General features: G+C 37.3%; 1 pseudogene; it reads right to left on the reverse strand.

The window, feature by feature from the left end:
- Positions 1-10,575: 10,575 nt before the first annotated feature.
- Positions 10,576-12,619, reverse strand: LOC147790255 (uncharacterized; annotated as a pseudogene).
- Between the last annotated feature and the right edge of the window lie 4,158 nt (positions 12,620-16,777).

A 16,777-nucleotide genomic window follows, 5' to 3' on the forward strand; every position in this document is an offset into this window, starting at 1 on the left:
CTTACGTTTAGCTATTTAAGGAGTACTTCGGCCAAGGCAAACCAAGTAAGTGGCCTTACTATAGGATAGGCTAAAAAATTGTATGAGTTATGATGATGTGTGGATTACGATGCTTGATGATATGTGCAGTATATACATATTTTGATGAATGATGTACTTGGTATGTTTGACGCACTTCGTGGCAATATGATGAGTATGATGATTGCATGATGTTTACCTTAATATGATGATGGTTTCCATATTGAGCATGCTAGATGATGATGAGTGCCATATTGCATCATGTCGTTAGATCGACATAGGACACAACCCTAAGAGCATGAAAATAATATTAATATAAATATCCACGAGCATGTGTTACCTAGAGTAACAAAGAGATGAGACAAGAGGGTTGTGTCAGAAGAAACATTACGATGGATTTAGAGGGGCATAGGGCTACTTCCCCTAGAGATGATGAGTGTGGACGCGCATCTTATGATGAGCGCGAATGCACACAAGTGCGAATGCACACAGATGAGGGTGTTCATGAGGCGCATGACACTATGGGGTTCCGCTGACCTCCGGACGTCGCTATAGAATAGCTTGACCAGAGGGTCCAGGGGGTGTGCGAGCGCCCTGGGGATTCACACTCTCACGTGTGAGTCGTGTGTAGGGAAGTACTACATATCCAATTTGTCCGAGACTGGAGGCCACCCCTAAGATGATTAGAGATAGGTCCCTAATTCATGATTGCATGTGTTTGCATTAGCATGGCCCCTATAGTGGGGTCACTTACTGAGCATTTCTTTGAAATACTTAGGCCGTGTGCCATATTGTTTTTTAGGTAAATGCATGGTTCCCATGTACGGTTAACGGTTGCATCGTGATCAGAGACTATGGCACGTGCATAGGATAGTTGCATATTTAAAATTCCTAGTGTTGGTTAAGATAGGGCGTTTGCATTTCATTCATTTATATTATTTAATTTGTAATTGTTTTTTTTTTTATCTTTTTGAACATCAGCATGATGTTTGAAACACGTAAGTCCGGCAGTGTTTTCCAATGTTTTGAAGTTTTAAATTTTTCCGCTAATAAAGATGAGCATTCTTGATATTTATTCAGCATTAGAGATGAGCATGAGACGTTAGTGGCGACTCTAGATATGTGGAAATTTAGGGTCGTTACATCAAGTCTCCATCTGTTGTATAGTCAAAATTTAACTTCTTTAATGCCCAAAATGCTTTATGTTCCAATTCCAGGGGTAGATGACATGCCTTCCCAAAAACTAGCTTGTAAGAAGACATTCCTAAAGGGGTTTTGAAGGCTGTCCTGTATGCCCATAATGTTGAGTTATGGAGTCTTCTCCCTGTATTTATAGCTTGGTCAACGGCTATATCCGGTAAAACTATATTTGGTAAAGCCATATATGGTAAAGCTATATCCAGTAAAGCTATGTATGGTAAATAGCTATATATAGTAGATGGTTAAATCTGGTAAAGCTATATTTAGTAGACTAAACCATATATATATCCCGTCCAGTAAAGCTTTGAAAATGTACTTTCTATTCTCTGTACTCTCTCTTGTTGTACCTGAAGTCATCAATAAAAAATCCTTTTAGCGAGAGTTCTCCTTGCAATTTTCTCTATCCTTTTCTTTGTGTTCATCTAGATCGAGCGTGTGCGTTGTTGTGCGATCCTAACAACTGGTATCAGAGCAAGGCAAAATTCACCACGATCTGTGAAGATGGAAAGTTCAAAGATTGGAATTAAGAAGTTCGATGGATCCGATTTCAGTTTCTGGACGATGCAGATTGAAGATTATCTATACCAGAAAGATCTTCACGAACCTCTGTTGGGGGTGAAGCCGGATACCATGACCACGGAACAGTGGAAGCTCAAGGATCGACAAGCCTTAGGGATAATCTGGTTGACGCTATCCAGAAACGTGGCGTTTAACATCATCAAGGAGAAGACAACGTCAGATCTGATGAAGGCGCTGTCAAATATGTATGAAAAACCGTTGGCTATGAACAAGGTGTATTTGATGCGTAGATTGTTCAATCTACAGATGTCTGAAGGTGGATGTGTTGCGGATCATATAAATGAATTCAATATGATCATAAGTCAACTAGGTTCGGTGGAAATTAATTTCGAAGATGAAATTAAAGCGTTGATTTTGATGTCATCCTTACCTGAGTCATGGGATACTATTGTTGCCGTAATCAGCAGTTCCCGAGGATCTGATAAACTGAAGTTTGATGAAATTCGAGATGTAGTTCTCAGCGAAAGTATTCGCAAATGGGAAACTGGAGATTCATCAGGCAATGCTCTCAGTGTTGATCGAAGGGGAAGAAGCAAATCAAAGAGCTCAAACAAACATGGGCGTTCAAAATCAAAGAACCGGGGAAAATCTCCAAACAAACCCAACGTAACGTGTTGGAGCTGTGGGGGAAAAGAACACTTTCGGACAGATTGTACAAAACTAAAGAAGAAGCAGAACAATAAATCTGAAGATGATGATGATTCTATATACACAACAAGATGCTGAGGACGTTTTAATCCTTAGTGTGGATAGCCCAGCTGAATCCTGGATTTTGGATTCAGGTGCATCGTTCCATTCGTCTCCAAGTAAGGAATTGTTTCGAACTTTCATATCAGGAAATTTTGGGAAGGTGTATCTTGCCGACAACAAAACCTTGGAGATTGAAGAAAAGGGAGATGTCTCCATACAAACTCCAACAGGAAATCAATGGACATTACAAGATGTCAGATACATTCCTGGTCTCAAGAAGAACTTGATCTCTATTAGTCAGTTGGATAGCACAGGCTATGCAGCAGAGTTTGGAAAGAGTTCCTGGAAGATTGTGAAGGGCGCCATGGTTGTTGCGCGTGGCACAAAATCCGGAACCTTATACACTACTGCAAAGTGTATAAACATGACTACTGCTACTGAGAGTGCTTCCATTTCAAGTCTATGGCACAATAGACTTGGACATATGAGCGTCAAAGGAATGAAGATGCTGACTGCGAAAGGAGCGTTAGAAGGCTTAAAATCTGTTGACATGGGTCTTTGTGAGAGCTGCGTTATGGGCAAACAGAAACGAGTTAGTTTCACAAAGGCTGCCAGAGAATCGAAGAAAGTGCGGTTGGAAATGGTCCATACAGACGTTTGGGGACCATCTCCAGTTTCATCACTTGGTGGATCAAGGTACTACGTCACCTTCATCGATGACTTCAGCAGGAAGGTATGGGTTTACTTTCTGAAACACAAGTCAGATGTGTTTACCACCTTCAAGAAGTGGAAAGCTGAAGTTGAAAATCAGACCGGCTTGAAGATCAAATGCCTGAGGTCTGACAATGGTCGTACAACAAATCAGAGTTTATTACATTTTGTGCCGCTGAGGGAATTAGATTAATAAGAACAATTCCGGTAAGGCAAGACAAAATGGTATTGCAGAAAGAATGAACAGAACATTGAATGAGCGAGCAAGAAGCATGAGGATTCATTTTGGACTGCCAAAGACATTCTGAGCTGATGCTGTGAACACAGCAGCATATTTGATTAATAGAGGGCCCTCAGTACCCTTGAAGTTCAAATTGCCCGAAGAAGTATGGACAGGAAAAGAACTCAAGTACTCTCACTTGAGAACCTTTGGTTGTACTACGTATGTTCATGTTGATCCAGAGAAGAGAGATAAGCTTGATGCTAAGGCTGTGAAATGCTACTTCATAGGCTATGGCTCTGACATGTTCGGGTACTGGTTTTGGGATGAGAAAAATATGAAGATCCTAAGACACTATGATGTGATCTTTGATGAAAATGTCATGTACAAGGACAGAGAGAAGATAAACTCTGAGACTACGAAGCAAGTGGGAGTTGAACTTGAGTGGCAAGAAAATTCACGCAGTGATGGTACAACAGAAGCTCAAGAAACTCCTGATCCTATTGCTGAAGAACCAGACGTGGAGCAAGTTGCACCTGAGCAGGTGTTGAGAAGATCATCTAGAACTACCAGAGTACCAGATAGATATTCAACCTCATTACATTATTTGTTGCTGACAGACGAAGGAGAACTAGAGCCCTTTGATGAGGCCCTACAATTGGAAGATTCAACCAAGTGGGAGCAAGCCATGGATGATGAAATGAGCTCACTTGAAAGGAATAATACGTGGGTGCTGACTGAGTTGCCTACAGGAAAGAGAGCTCTGTTGAACAAATGGGTGTTCAAAATCAAGGTTGAACCAGATGGCAAAAGGAGGTTTAAGGCTCGGTTAGTAGTTAAAGGATATTCACAAAGAAAAGGCATTGATTATGCTGAGATCTTTTCTCCAGTTCTGAAATTAACTACTATCCGAATTCTACTGAGTATTGTTGCATCGGAGAATTTGCACCTTGAGCAAATGGATGTAAAAACGGCATTTTGACATGGAGATCTAGATGAGGAGATCTATATGCAACAACCAGAAGGGTTTGCAGCTCCAGGGAAGGAGCACATGGTGTGTAAGCTCAATAAGAGCTTGTATGGACTGAAACAAGCACCGAGACAATGGTACAAGAAGTTTGACTCCTTCATGAGCAAGAGTGGTTTCCACAGAAGTGAAAAGGATCACTGTTGCTACCTCAAGAAATACACTGATTCTTATGTGTTTCTACTCCTATATGTGGATGATATACTAATTGCTGGATCAAGTATGAGGGAGATAAACCACCTCAAGGCAAGCTTGTCTTCAGTATTTGAGATGAAAGATTTAGGTGCAGCGAAGCAAATCCTTGGGATGAGGATTTCTCGAGATAGATCTGCTGGCACATTAAATCTATCCCAAGAGCAGTACATTGAGAAGGTGTTGTCCAAATTCAACATGAATAATGCTAAACCCAGGACTACCCCCTTGGCAAATCATATTAAATTGTCAAAGGGGCAATCTCCCAAGACAGTTGAGGAACGTGAGCACATGGCATCAGTTCCGTACGCTTCTGTAGTTGGGAGTTTGATGTATGCTATGGTCTGCACTAGACCTGACATAACACATCCAATACTACGCTTTGTTATGGCAATGGCAAAGTAGTTCTGCAAGGTTTTGTGGATGCTGATCTGAGTGGAGATGTAGACTCCAGCAAGAGCACATCTGGGTATATCTACACTATAAATGGAACAGTAGTGAGTTGGATGTCCAAGCTTCAGAAAAGCGTTGCTCTTTCATCTACTGAAGCTGAGTACATGGCCATAGCTGAAGCTGGAAAGGAGATGATATGGATGACAGACTATCTAGAAGAATTAGGCCGAAAGCAGTGCAAGAAGATTCTTTATACGGATAGTCAGAGTGCCATACAGTTGGTGAAAAACCCAGTCTATCATTCAAGGACAAAACACATTAGAAGACGGTACCATTTCACTCGCAGGTTAGTGGAAGAAGGCGATATGTGTTTGGAAAAGATAGAGGGGTGCAAAGAATCCAGCAGACATGTTGACAAAATGTGTTGATGTTTAAATTTAAGGTTATGCAAAGCCCTAATTGGTATTGTGTAGGATCAGTCTCCAAGTGGGAGAATTGTTGAGTTATGGAGTCTGCTCCCTGTATTTATAGCTTGGTCAACGGCTATATCCGGTAAAGCTATATTTGGTAAAGCCATATATGGTAAAGCTATATCCGGTAAAGCTATATATGGTAAATAGCTATATATAGTAGATGGTTAAATCTGGTAAAGCTATGATAAGATAAGGAATCAACTACAAGGGGGTAAGATTCGGATTACCTTGTTGATCGAATATCTCAAGCCAAGAACACTTTGTTTGAGATTCGAATCACTCCAGAAGCAAGATCGATCATGTCTAGCTTCAATGATTCTTGTTGATCAAATATCTTAAGACAAGAACACTTGATTGAGATTCGAATCACTCCACAAGAAAGATTGATCATGTCGAGCTTGAATGATTCTACATGCAACCTAAACTACATAGAGTTGCAAAGAAACTTAGCCGTGGCTAAAGAAAGCACAAATGCTTCTTTTAATATATTTTCCAAGTCATCTTACAAATACAACATACATGGCTTTATATAGCCTCAAAATGAAACTACTAAAGGCATTCCAAGAGTTGTAACATTTATACTTAATGGCCATAATGAGTCATTATGTAAATGTAACCTAAAAATATAATAACTCTAAATTACTCTAAATTGTAACCCACCCAAAATTTACAACAATCAAACTTCATTCTTCTTCAATGTAGCATGAGTTGAAACATCTTTTGATAATTTTGACAACTTTTTCTTCACATCTTCATTGAAGTATATTGTATGATTGATGTCTCTTGGTTCATATCATTCTCCACTTCTTCAAGAGGATTCGTCCTCGAATCTATTTGTGTAACTTTGCTGCAAAAAATAAGTTATGGAAATACGAAGGACCTCACAACACTCTCTCACGAGTATACGCTCAAGGAATTTTAGGCCACTCTTTTTACACTCGTTTACACAAATGAAGCTCTCATTCTCACCTCTCAAAATTTTAAATAGAGCAAAGATTGAATTTTGAACTTTGGGTCGATTAAAAATTAAAAAGATAAAAATAAATAAAAATCAAATTGAGAAGAAATGCAAAGGAAACATATATCCGATCTTGAGCCTGAAGCTCTGATACCAAATGATAAGATAAGGAATCAACTACAAGGGGGTAAGATTCAGATTACCTTGTTGATCGAATATCTCAAGCCAAGAACACTTTGTTTGAGATTCGAATCACTCCAGAAGCAAGATCGATCATGTCTAGCTTCAATGATTCTTGTTGATCAAATATCTTAAGACAAGAACACTTGATTGAGATTCGAATCACTCCACAAGCAAGATTGATCATGTCGAGCTTGAATGATTCTACATGCAACCTAAACTACATAGAGTTGCAAAGAAACTTAGCCGTGGCTACAGAAAGCACAAATGCTTCTTTTAATATATTTTCCAAGTCATCTTACAAATACAACATACATGGCTTTATATAGCCTCAAAATTAAACTACTAAAGGCATTCCAAGAGTTGTAACATTTATACTTAATGGCCATAATGAGTCATTATGTAAATGTAACCTAAAAATATAAAAACTCTAAATTACTCTAAATTGTAACCCACCCAAAATTTACAACAATCAAACTTCATTCTTCTTCAATGTAGCATGAGTTGAAACATCTTTTGATAATTTTGACAACTTTTTCTTCACATCTTCATTGAAGTATATTGTATGATTGATGTCTCTTGGTTCATATCATTCTCCACTTCTTCAAGAGGATTCGTCCTCGAATCTATTTGTGTAACTTTGCTGCAAAAAATAAGTTATGGAAATACGAAGGACCTCACAACACTCTCTCACGAGTATACGCTCAAGGAATTTTAGGCCACTCTTTTTACACTCGTTTACACAAATGAAGCTCTCATTCTCACCTATCAAAATTTTAAATAGAGCAAAGATTGAATTTTGAACTTTCGGTCGATTAAAAATTAAAAAGATAAAAATAAATAAAAATCAAATTGAGAAGAAATGCAAAGGAAACATATATCCGATCTTGAGCCTAAAGCTCTGATACCAAATGATAAGATAAGGAATCAACTACAAGCGGGTAAGATTCGGATTACCTTGTTGATCAAATATCTCAAGCCAAGAACACTTTGTTTGAGATTCGAATCACTCCAGAAGCAAGATCGATCATGTCTAGCTTCAATGATTCTTGTTGATCAAATATCTCAAGACAAGAACACTTGATTGAGATTCGAATCACTCCACAAGCAAGATTGATCATGTCGAGCTTGAATGATTCTACATGCAACCTAAACTACATAGAGTTGCAAAGAAACTCAGCCGTGGCTAAAGAAAGCACAAATGCTTCTTTTAATATATTTTCCAAGTCATCTTACAAATACAACATACATGGCTTTATATAGCCTCAAAATGAAACTACTAAAGGCATTCCAAGAGTTGTAACATTTATACTTAATGGCCATAATGAGCCATTATGTAAATGTAACCTAAAAATACAATAACTCTAAATTACTCTAAATTGTAACCCACCCAAAATTTACAACAATCAAACTTCATTCTTCTTCAATGTAGCATGAGTTGAAACATCTTTTGATAATTTTGACAACTTTTTCTTCACATCTTCATTGAAGTATATTGTATGATTGATGTCTCTTGGTTCATATCATTCTCCACTTCTTCAAGAGGATTCGTCCTCGAATCTATTTGTGTAACTTTGCTGCAAAAAATAAGTTATGGAAATACGAAGGACCTCACAACACTCTCTCACGAGTATACGCTCAAGGAATTTTAGGCCACTCTTTTTACACTCGTTTACACAAATGAAGCTCTCATTCTCACCTATCAAAATTTTAAATAGAGAAAAGATTGAATTTTGAACTTTGGGTCGATTAAAAATTAAAAAGATAAAAATAAATAAAAATCAAATTGAGAAGAAATGCAAAGGAAACATATATCCGATCTTGAGCCTGAAGCTCTGATACAAAATGATAAGATAAGGAATCAACTACAGGGGGTAAGATTCGGATTACCTTGTTGATCGAATATCTCAAGCCAAGAACACTTTGTTTGAGATTCGAATCACTCCAGAAGCAAGATCGATCATGTCTACCTTCAATGATTCTTGTTGATCAAATATCTCAAGACAAGAACACTTGATTGAGATTCGAATCACTCCACAAGCAAGATTGATCATGTCGAGCTTGAATGATTCTACATGCAACCTAAACTACATAGAGTTACAAAGAAACTTAGCCATTGGCTAAAGAAAAGCACAAATGCTTCTTTTAATATATTTTCCAAGTCTTCTTACAAATACAACATACATGGCTTTATATAGCCTCAAAATGAAACTACTAAAGGCATTCCAAGAGTTGTAACATTTATACTTAATGGCCATAATGAGCCATTATGTAAATGTAACCTAAAAATACAATAACTCTAAATTACTCTAAATTGTAACCCACCCAAAATTTACAACAATCAAACTTCATTCTTCTTCAATGTAGCATGAGTTGAAACATCTTTTGATAATTTTGACAACTTTTTCTTCACATCTCCATTGAAGTATATTGTATGATTGATGTCTCTTGCTTCATATCATTCTCCACTTCTTCAAGAGGATTCATTCTCGAATCTATTTGTGAAACTTTGCTGCAAAACATAAGATATGAAAATACAAAGGCCCTCACAACAATCTCTCTTGTGTATACACTCAAGGATTTTTTTTTAGACCACTCTGTTTGAACTCATTTACACAAATGAAGCTCTCAATCTCACCTCTCAAAATTTTGAATAGAGCAAAGATTGAATTTTGAACTCTTGGTCGATTAAAATATAAAAACATGAAAGTAAATAAAAATCAAATTGAAAAAAAAAAATGCAAAAGAAACATATATCCGATCTTGAGCCTGAAGCTCTGATACCAAATGATAAGATAAGGAATCAATACAAGGGGAATAAGATTCGGATTACCTTGTTGATCGAATATCTCAAGACAAGAACACTTGATTGAGATTCGAATCACTCCACAAGCAAGATCGATCATGTCTAGCTTGAATGACTTTTACATGCAACCTAAACTACATATTGTTGCAAAGAAACTTAGCCGTGGCTAAAGAAAGCACAAATTCTTCTTTTAATATATTTTTCAAGTCTTCTTACAAATACAACATACATGGCTTTATATAGCCTCAAAATGAAACTACTAAAGGCATTCCAAGAGTTGTAACATTTATACTTAATGGCCATAATGAGTCATTATGTAAATGTAACCTAAAAATACAATAACTCTAAATTACTCTAAATTGTAACCCACCCAAAATTTACAACAATCAAACTTCATTCTTCTTCAATGTAGCATGAGTTGAAACATCTTTTGATAATTTTGACAACTTTTTCTTCACATCTTCATTGAAGTATATTGTATGATTGATGTCTCTTGGTTCATATCACATTGTTCAAGAATTGTTGGTATTTCACTGTCTGGAATGCATCTTTTCATTATGTCGTCTCCACATTGTTTAAAAAGAAAAGGTTCATCCCAAATGTAACTTTTGGATTCATGGAAAATCTCTTCCTTTGTTGATAATTTTTCTCTTTGGGTATGATGGCACAAGCCAAAAAATTTGCTATGTCTGCATACCATGGAGTTGCTGTCATTCTGCTACTGCAGTAGCTGCTGCTATTGCTGTTTATCCCAAGCAGCTGTTCATCCGGAAATGCATCATCAATTTCTTTGCTATTGACCTTTTCTTCCATGTTCTCCATTCTAGATAAGTGATCCGCTACATGGTTATTAGCTCCTTTCATGTCCACGATTTCTATCTCGAACTCTTGTAACAGTAGAATCCATCAAATTAATCTTGGCTTGGCATTCGGTTTTATCATTAGGTGCTTGATTGCTGCGTGGTCAGTGTACACTTTCACCTTCGCTCCAAATCAATAAGCTCTGAACTTTTCAACAGCAAATACTACGACCAACAATTCTTTTTCAGTGGTTGTATAATTCACTTTAGCCTAATGCAACGTTTTGCTGGCATAATAGATAGGATGAAGTACCTTCCCCTTTTTCTGTCATAATATTGCCCCCACAGCATGGCCACTAGCATCACACATCAACTCAAATGGTGAATTCCAATCGGGTGTTGACATTATAGGAGCTGTGGTCAGCGATGTCTTTAATGCTTGGAAGGCAGTCATGCATTGTTTGTCAAAAACGAATTTTCTATTTGACTCCAACAAACTACACAATGGTTTTGCAATCTTGGAGAAATTTTTAATAAACCTCCTATAAAACCCTGCATGGCCCAAAAAGCTTCTTATACCTTTAACTGACGTAGGTGGATTCAATCTTTCAATAGCTTCTATCTTGGCTCTATCAACTTCTATTCCTCTTCTTGAGATCTTGTGGCCTAACACTATTCCCTCATTGACCATAAAATGACATTTTTTCCAATTCAGTACAAGATTCTTCTCTTCACATCTTTGTAGAACCATCCCTAAATTGCACAAACAAGTCTCAAAAGATTCTCCATAAACCAAAAAATCATCCATGAATATCTCCATAAATGTTTCTACCATATCTGTAAAAATGGCCATCATGCAACGTTGAAATGTCACTGGAGCATTACATAGTCCAAAGGGCATTCGTCTAAAGGCAAAAATTCTATATGGGCATGTGAATGTAGTTTTCTCTTGATCTTCTTGACTGATTGTAATTTGATTGTATCCCGAATAACCATCCAAGAAGCAATAATGTGACTTTCCAGCAAGTCTATCAAGCATTTGATCAATGAATGGTAAGGGAAAATGATCCTTACGTGTCGCTTTGTTTAGCCTTCTATAATGCATGCAAATTCTCCATCCATTCACTATTCTAGTGGGGATCAACTCATTATTCTCATTTGCCATTACTGTTATCCCTTCTTTCTTCGGAACACATTGAATAGGACTGACCCAGCTGCTGTTTGCATTTGAGAATCTCCTTTCTAACAACCTCCTTCATCATGGGATTTAATCCTCTTTGTTGCTCAATGGACTTAACTTTTCCTACCTCCAATTGTATTTTGTGCATGCATAGTGAAGGGCTAATTCCTTTTATATCCGCCAATGTCCAACCTATCGCCCCCTTGTGCTTCTTCAATGTTTCTAGGAGCATATCCTCTTGAGTCGAGGATAGTGTCCCTGAGATGACTATGGGTAGTGTCTTCTTGTCACCTAAATAAACATACTTAAGGTTAGGTGGTAGTGGTTTCAAGTCCAGTTGCGGCGCTTCCTCAATAGATGGTCTCATCGGTGAACTCTTTCTTCCCTCACATTCTAGTGACTCAAAAGTTCTGCTGAATTCACCTAAAACTGCTAACTGTTCTGTTCTGTCATTCCAGCTGCTGTCTTCTTCCTGCCCGCTTTCCCCATCATCCCATTCCTCGGTTGCTGGTTGTTCTGTCAATTCATACACTACTGAGCATTCTTCTGTCACTGCTGGATATTTCATGCTGTCATTGATGTTAAATTCAACTTTTTGGTCACCCATTCTTAACGTGATGGTTCCTTTGTAGACATCGACTAATGTTCTTCCGGTCTTTAAAAATGGCCTCCCCAAAATAATTGGAACATCATGATCAGCTTCATAATCTAAAATGATAAAATCTGCAGGAAATATGAATTTGTCAACTTGAATTAAGATGTCCTCAATCTTTCCTTCGGGATAAGTGAAAGATCGATCTGCTAGTTGAAGAGTGACTGTAGTTGGTCTAGCTTCACCAATACCTAACTTTTTGTAAATAGACAGCGGCATTAGATTAATGCTTGATCCCAAATCACATAATGCTCGACCTAGCTTCTTTCCTCCTATTGATATTGGAATTGTGAATGAACCGGGGTCTTTCTCCTTTAGCGGGATCTTGTTTTTCAATATTGCACTACACTCTTCATTCAATGGTACCACCTTGAATTCTTCAAACTTTCTTCTATTGGTGAGCACATCCTTCAAGAATTTCACATAATTTGACATTTGCTTCAAAGCTTCAACTAATGGTATATTTATATGAATTTCCTTAAATATGTCCATGAACTTCTCAAAGTGGGCTTCTTCCTTCTTTCTTTTTATTCTTTGTGGAAAAGGAGGTGTTGGTGTGTAAATTCTGCTTTCTTGTCCACTATTGACTGATGTTTGTGTTTTAGGAGGCTTCACAATTTCTGCATAATTTCTGTTGTGTTCTTTCTGTACAACAGCTTCTGCATCATTTTTGTTGTGCTCTTCTTGCACAACGGCTTTCTCCTTTCTCTGTTGTGTATCAGCAGTTTCTTGAGTGCGACTATCACCGTGTTCTTTAATTTTTTCTCCTCTGCTGGGTATTTCTTTCCCACTTCTCAACTCTATTGCTTGACATTGTTCCATTCCCTCTCTTTTTGGCATTTCGGTGTTTGCTGGCAGCTTACAAAGAGATCTATTTCGTAACTCATTTGCTAATTGACCTACTTGAACTTCCAAATTTCGCAATGATGCTTGTTGACTTTGTATCACAGCATCATTTTTAGCCATATATTCCTTTATTAGTGATATGAACCAAGAGACTTGGAAAATATAGAAAGAAGCATTTGTGCTTTTCTTTAGCCAATGGCTAAGTTTCTTTGCAATTCTATGTAGTTTAGATTGCATGTAGAATCATTCAAGCTCGACATGATCAATCTTGCTTGTGGAGTGATTCGAATCTCAAATAAGTGTTTGAGATATTTCATCAACAAGAGTCATTCAAGCTAGACATGATCGATCTTGCTTGTGGAGTGATTCGAATCTCAATCAAGTGTTCTTGCCTTGAGATATTCGATCAACAAGGTAATCCGAATCTTATTCCCCTTGTATTGATTCCTTATCTTATCATTTGGTATCAGAGCTTCAGGCTCAAGATCGGATATATGTTTCCTTTGCATTTCTTTTCAATTTGTTTTTATCTTTTTCGTTTTTAATCGACCCAAAATAAAAAAATCCAATCTGAGCTCTACTAAAAAATTTGAGAGGTGAGAATAAGAGCTTCATTTGTGTAATGAGTGCAAACAAAGTGGCCTAAAATTCCTTGAGTGTATACACATGAGAGAGTGTTGTGAGGTCCTTTGTATTTCCATAACTTATTTTTTTGCAGCAAAGTTTCACAAATAGATTCGAGGATGAATCCTCTTGAAGAAGTGGAGAATGATATGAACCAAGAGACTTGGAAAATATAGAAAGAAGCATTTGTGCTTTTCTTTAGCCAATGGCTAAGTTTCTTTGCAATTCTATGTAGTTTAGATTGCATGTAGAATCATTCAAGCTCGACATGATCAATCTTGCTTGTGGAGTGATTCGAATCTCAAACAAGTGTTTGAGATATTTGATCAACAAGAGTCATTCAAGCTAGACATGATCGATCTTGCTTGTGGAGTGATTCGAATCTCAATCAAGTGTTCTTGCCTTGAGATATTCGATCAACAAGGTAATCCGAATCTTATTCCCCTTGTATTGATTCCTTATCTTATCAATTAGGCTCTCAAGCGATGTTTCCGGTATGTGTTGAGCTTGGCTAGTTCCTTCCCCTTGGGTGGTGGCTTGTTGGGAACCATATGTCAATTGATTTTGTAATCCAAAACCCGGAGGGTAATTTGCTTTAGGGGGCATTTGTTGGTTGTACGAGCCTTGTCCCTTCCATGAGAAATTTGGATGATTTCTCCACCCCGGATTATAAGTATTTGAGAAGGGGTTATTTTTCGGGTTTCCTTGACTAACTTGATTCCCGACATAGAAAATTGAGGGCGGATTGCTTGGACATTGATCAAAGGTGTGTTCCTCTCTACTATATACACAAGATTCGGCTGCTGTCTGGTTAATTACAGCAGCTGTATGGACTGGTGCTTTGATTATGGAGTCTTGCCCCTATTATGCAACCTAGAAGGATGGAAAGAGTACATGAAGATAGAGATGGAGGAGTTAAACTCAAAATCCCACTACTTTGTGGAACGGCAGATTCTGAGGCATACTTGCAGTGGGAAAGAATGATAGAGCATGTGTTTGATTGCAACACCTATAGTGAAAATAAGAAGATGAGACTTGCTATTGCCGAATTTACCAATCATGCTGGTGATTGGTACCAACATCTCAAATCTGAGAGAAGAAGAAAAGAGGAGGATCCAATAGAGACATGGGAAGAACTTAAAGAAGCCATGAGAAAAAGGTATGTTCCAAAACATTATGAAAGAAATTTGAAAACTAAATTGCAAGGTTTGAGGCAAGGAACAAAAAGTGTAGCGAAATATTATCAAGAGATGGAAACTATGATGGAAAGAGAAAATGTTAGAGAAGAAGAAGAAGATACCATGTCTAGATTCCTTCGAGGTTTGAATCGAGAAATTGCTCATCTTGTTGACAGAAATTCACCACCATATCTGGAAGACATGTATCATTATGCTCTCAAAATTGAAGACCAATTGAAGGAAGAAAAAGAGCATTCAAAAAGGTACACATCACGAACTAACACCTTTTCAAATTCTAAAACTTGAAACAAGGATAGTTTTGTGAATAGAAATGAATCAATGTCACCAAAAGAAAAGTTTGTGGCTGCTAAAAGAGTGGAGGCTGAGAGTTCCATTGGTAAAAAGAATGAAGCTTCAAAGACGGTAAAGGAGAAGTCTAGTTCTATTCAATGTTGGAAGTGCAAAGGGTTTGGACACATGAGCAAAGAGTGTGTTAATAAAAAAGTTATGGTGATAAGGAATGGTATACTTGATTCAGATGATGAATGTGAGGATCATGACTCATAGCTTGTGGAAGAAATCGCAGCATATGTTGATGAGTATGTTGAAGAAGGTAATTTCATATCTTTGATCACAAGAAGGGTACTCAATGTTCAAATAAAGGAAGAGAAATTTGAAGATCAAAGGGAAAACTTGTTCCACACAAGATGTTTGGTCAAAGGAAACCCATGCAGCTTGGTGATTGATAGTGGAAGTTGCACAAATGTGGTAAGCAGCTTCCTTGTAAAAATACTTCAACTTTCTGTCCATCCCCATCCAAAACCATACAAACTTCATTGGTTAACAAACAAAGAAGAAATTAAGGTGAACTCCCAAGCTCTTGTTTCTTTTACTCTTGGAAGATATAAAGATGAAGTTCTTTGTGATGTCGTACCAATGCATGCGGGGGACATCTTATTCGGCCGACCTTAGCAATATGATAGAAAGGTAACATTTGATGGTTTGATGAACAAGTATACTTTTACTTTGTGTGGGAAGAAATTTACTTTACTTCCATTGTCTCCATATGAAGTACATTGTGACCAATTGAAATTAGAGAAGAAAAGAAAAGAATCTGAAGAACAACAGTGGAGAGAAGAAACTAAGGTAAAGGTGAGAAAAAAAAAAAGTGGAAAAAAAAAACAATATTCAGTTCTTGTCCAGAAAGAACGAAGAATTTGATTTGAGGACAAATCCTTTTAAAGAAAGGGGGGATGATATGAATCCAACAACTGATCACGTGCATGTACCCGAAGGACCGATTACAAGAAGCAAGGTTAAGAAGATTCAAGAGGCCTATACATTGCATCTTCAAAAGCTAGCTAGTGTATCGGTTGAAACAAAGACTTTTGAGCCCAAAAATCTTTATAGCATTAGCATATCAAATCAAGAAGATAAAGGAGTGGTTGATATTGGAAAGTAATTAGAAGACTTGCCTTTGGTAGTTGAATTACCAATTAAGGAAATTATTAATGCCTTATTTGCTTCATTTTATATTTAATAGCATTTATTAATCGTTTGTATGAATTGCCTTATTTCTTCAATTTGTATTTAATAGCATTTATTAGCATTTATTAGTGGTTGGTGGCTGAACCTTATTTTGTTAGGGGTTATCTTCTCGGCCTATTTAAAGGCATGTAATATTCATGTTTGGGGGATTTTTGTTGAATACAGAAAAAACCTTTGTGTTTTCTTGATAACCTTTTGGTGTTATTCTTTTTCAAACCTTGCTTTAGGTTTGATGTTTAAACCGATTCATTGAATTAGTTTTGATCAAGCTAATTCTGGAGTGAATTGTCTTGGTATCTAAGAGTGACCATCATAGATTCCAAGTTCGATCTAAGAGTCATTCATCTTCTAACCAGCTCTTGGTTGGAATCAATCCGTTAAGTTAGCTTTCTCTGTGAACGTTTTGCAAGGATTCTAGAAGGACCTCTAGCTTTGCAAATTCCAGCAGTGTAGGCGCTTATCAAATCCATTGTAGAAAGTCTCCATTTGTATACAATGAGGT

The sequence above is a fragment of the Cucurbita pepo genome, chromosome 11 (genome assembly GCF_057944985.1).
Source record: "Cucurbita pepo subsp. pepo isolate OVF chromosome 11, ASM5794498v1, whole genome shotgun sequence".
In the NCBI taxonomy this organism is placed as follows: Eukaryota; Viridiplantae; Streptophyta; class Magnoliopsida; order Cucurbitales; family Cucurbitaceae; genus Cucurbita; species Cucurbita pepo.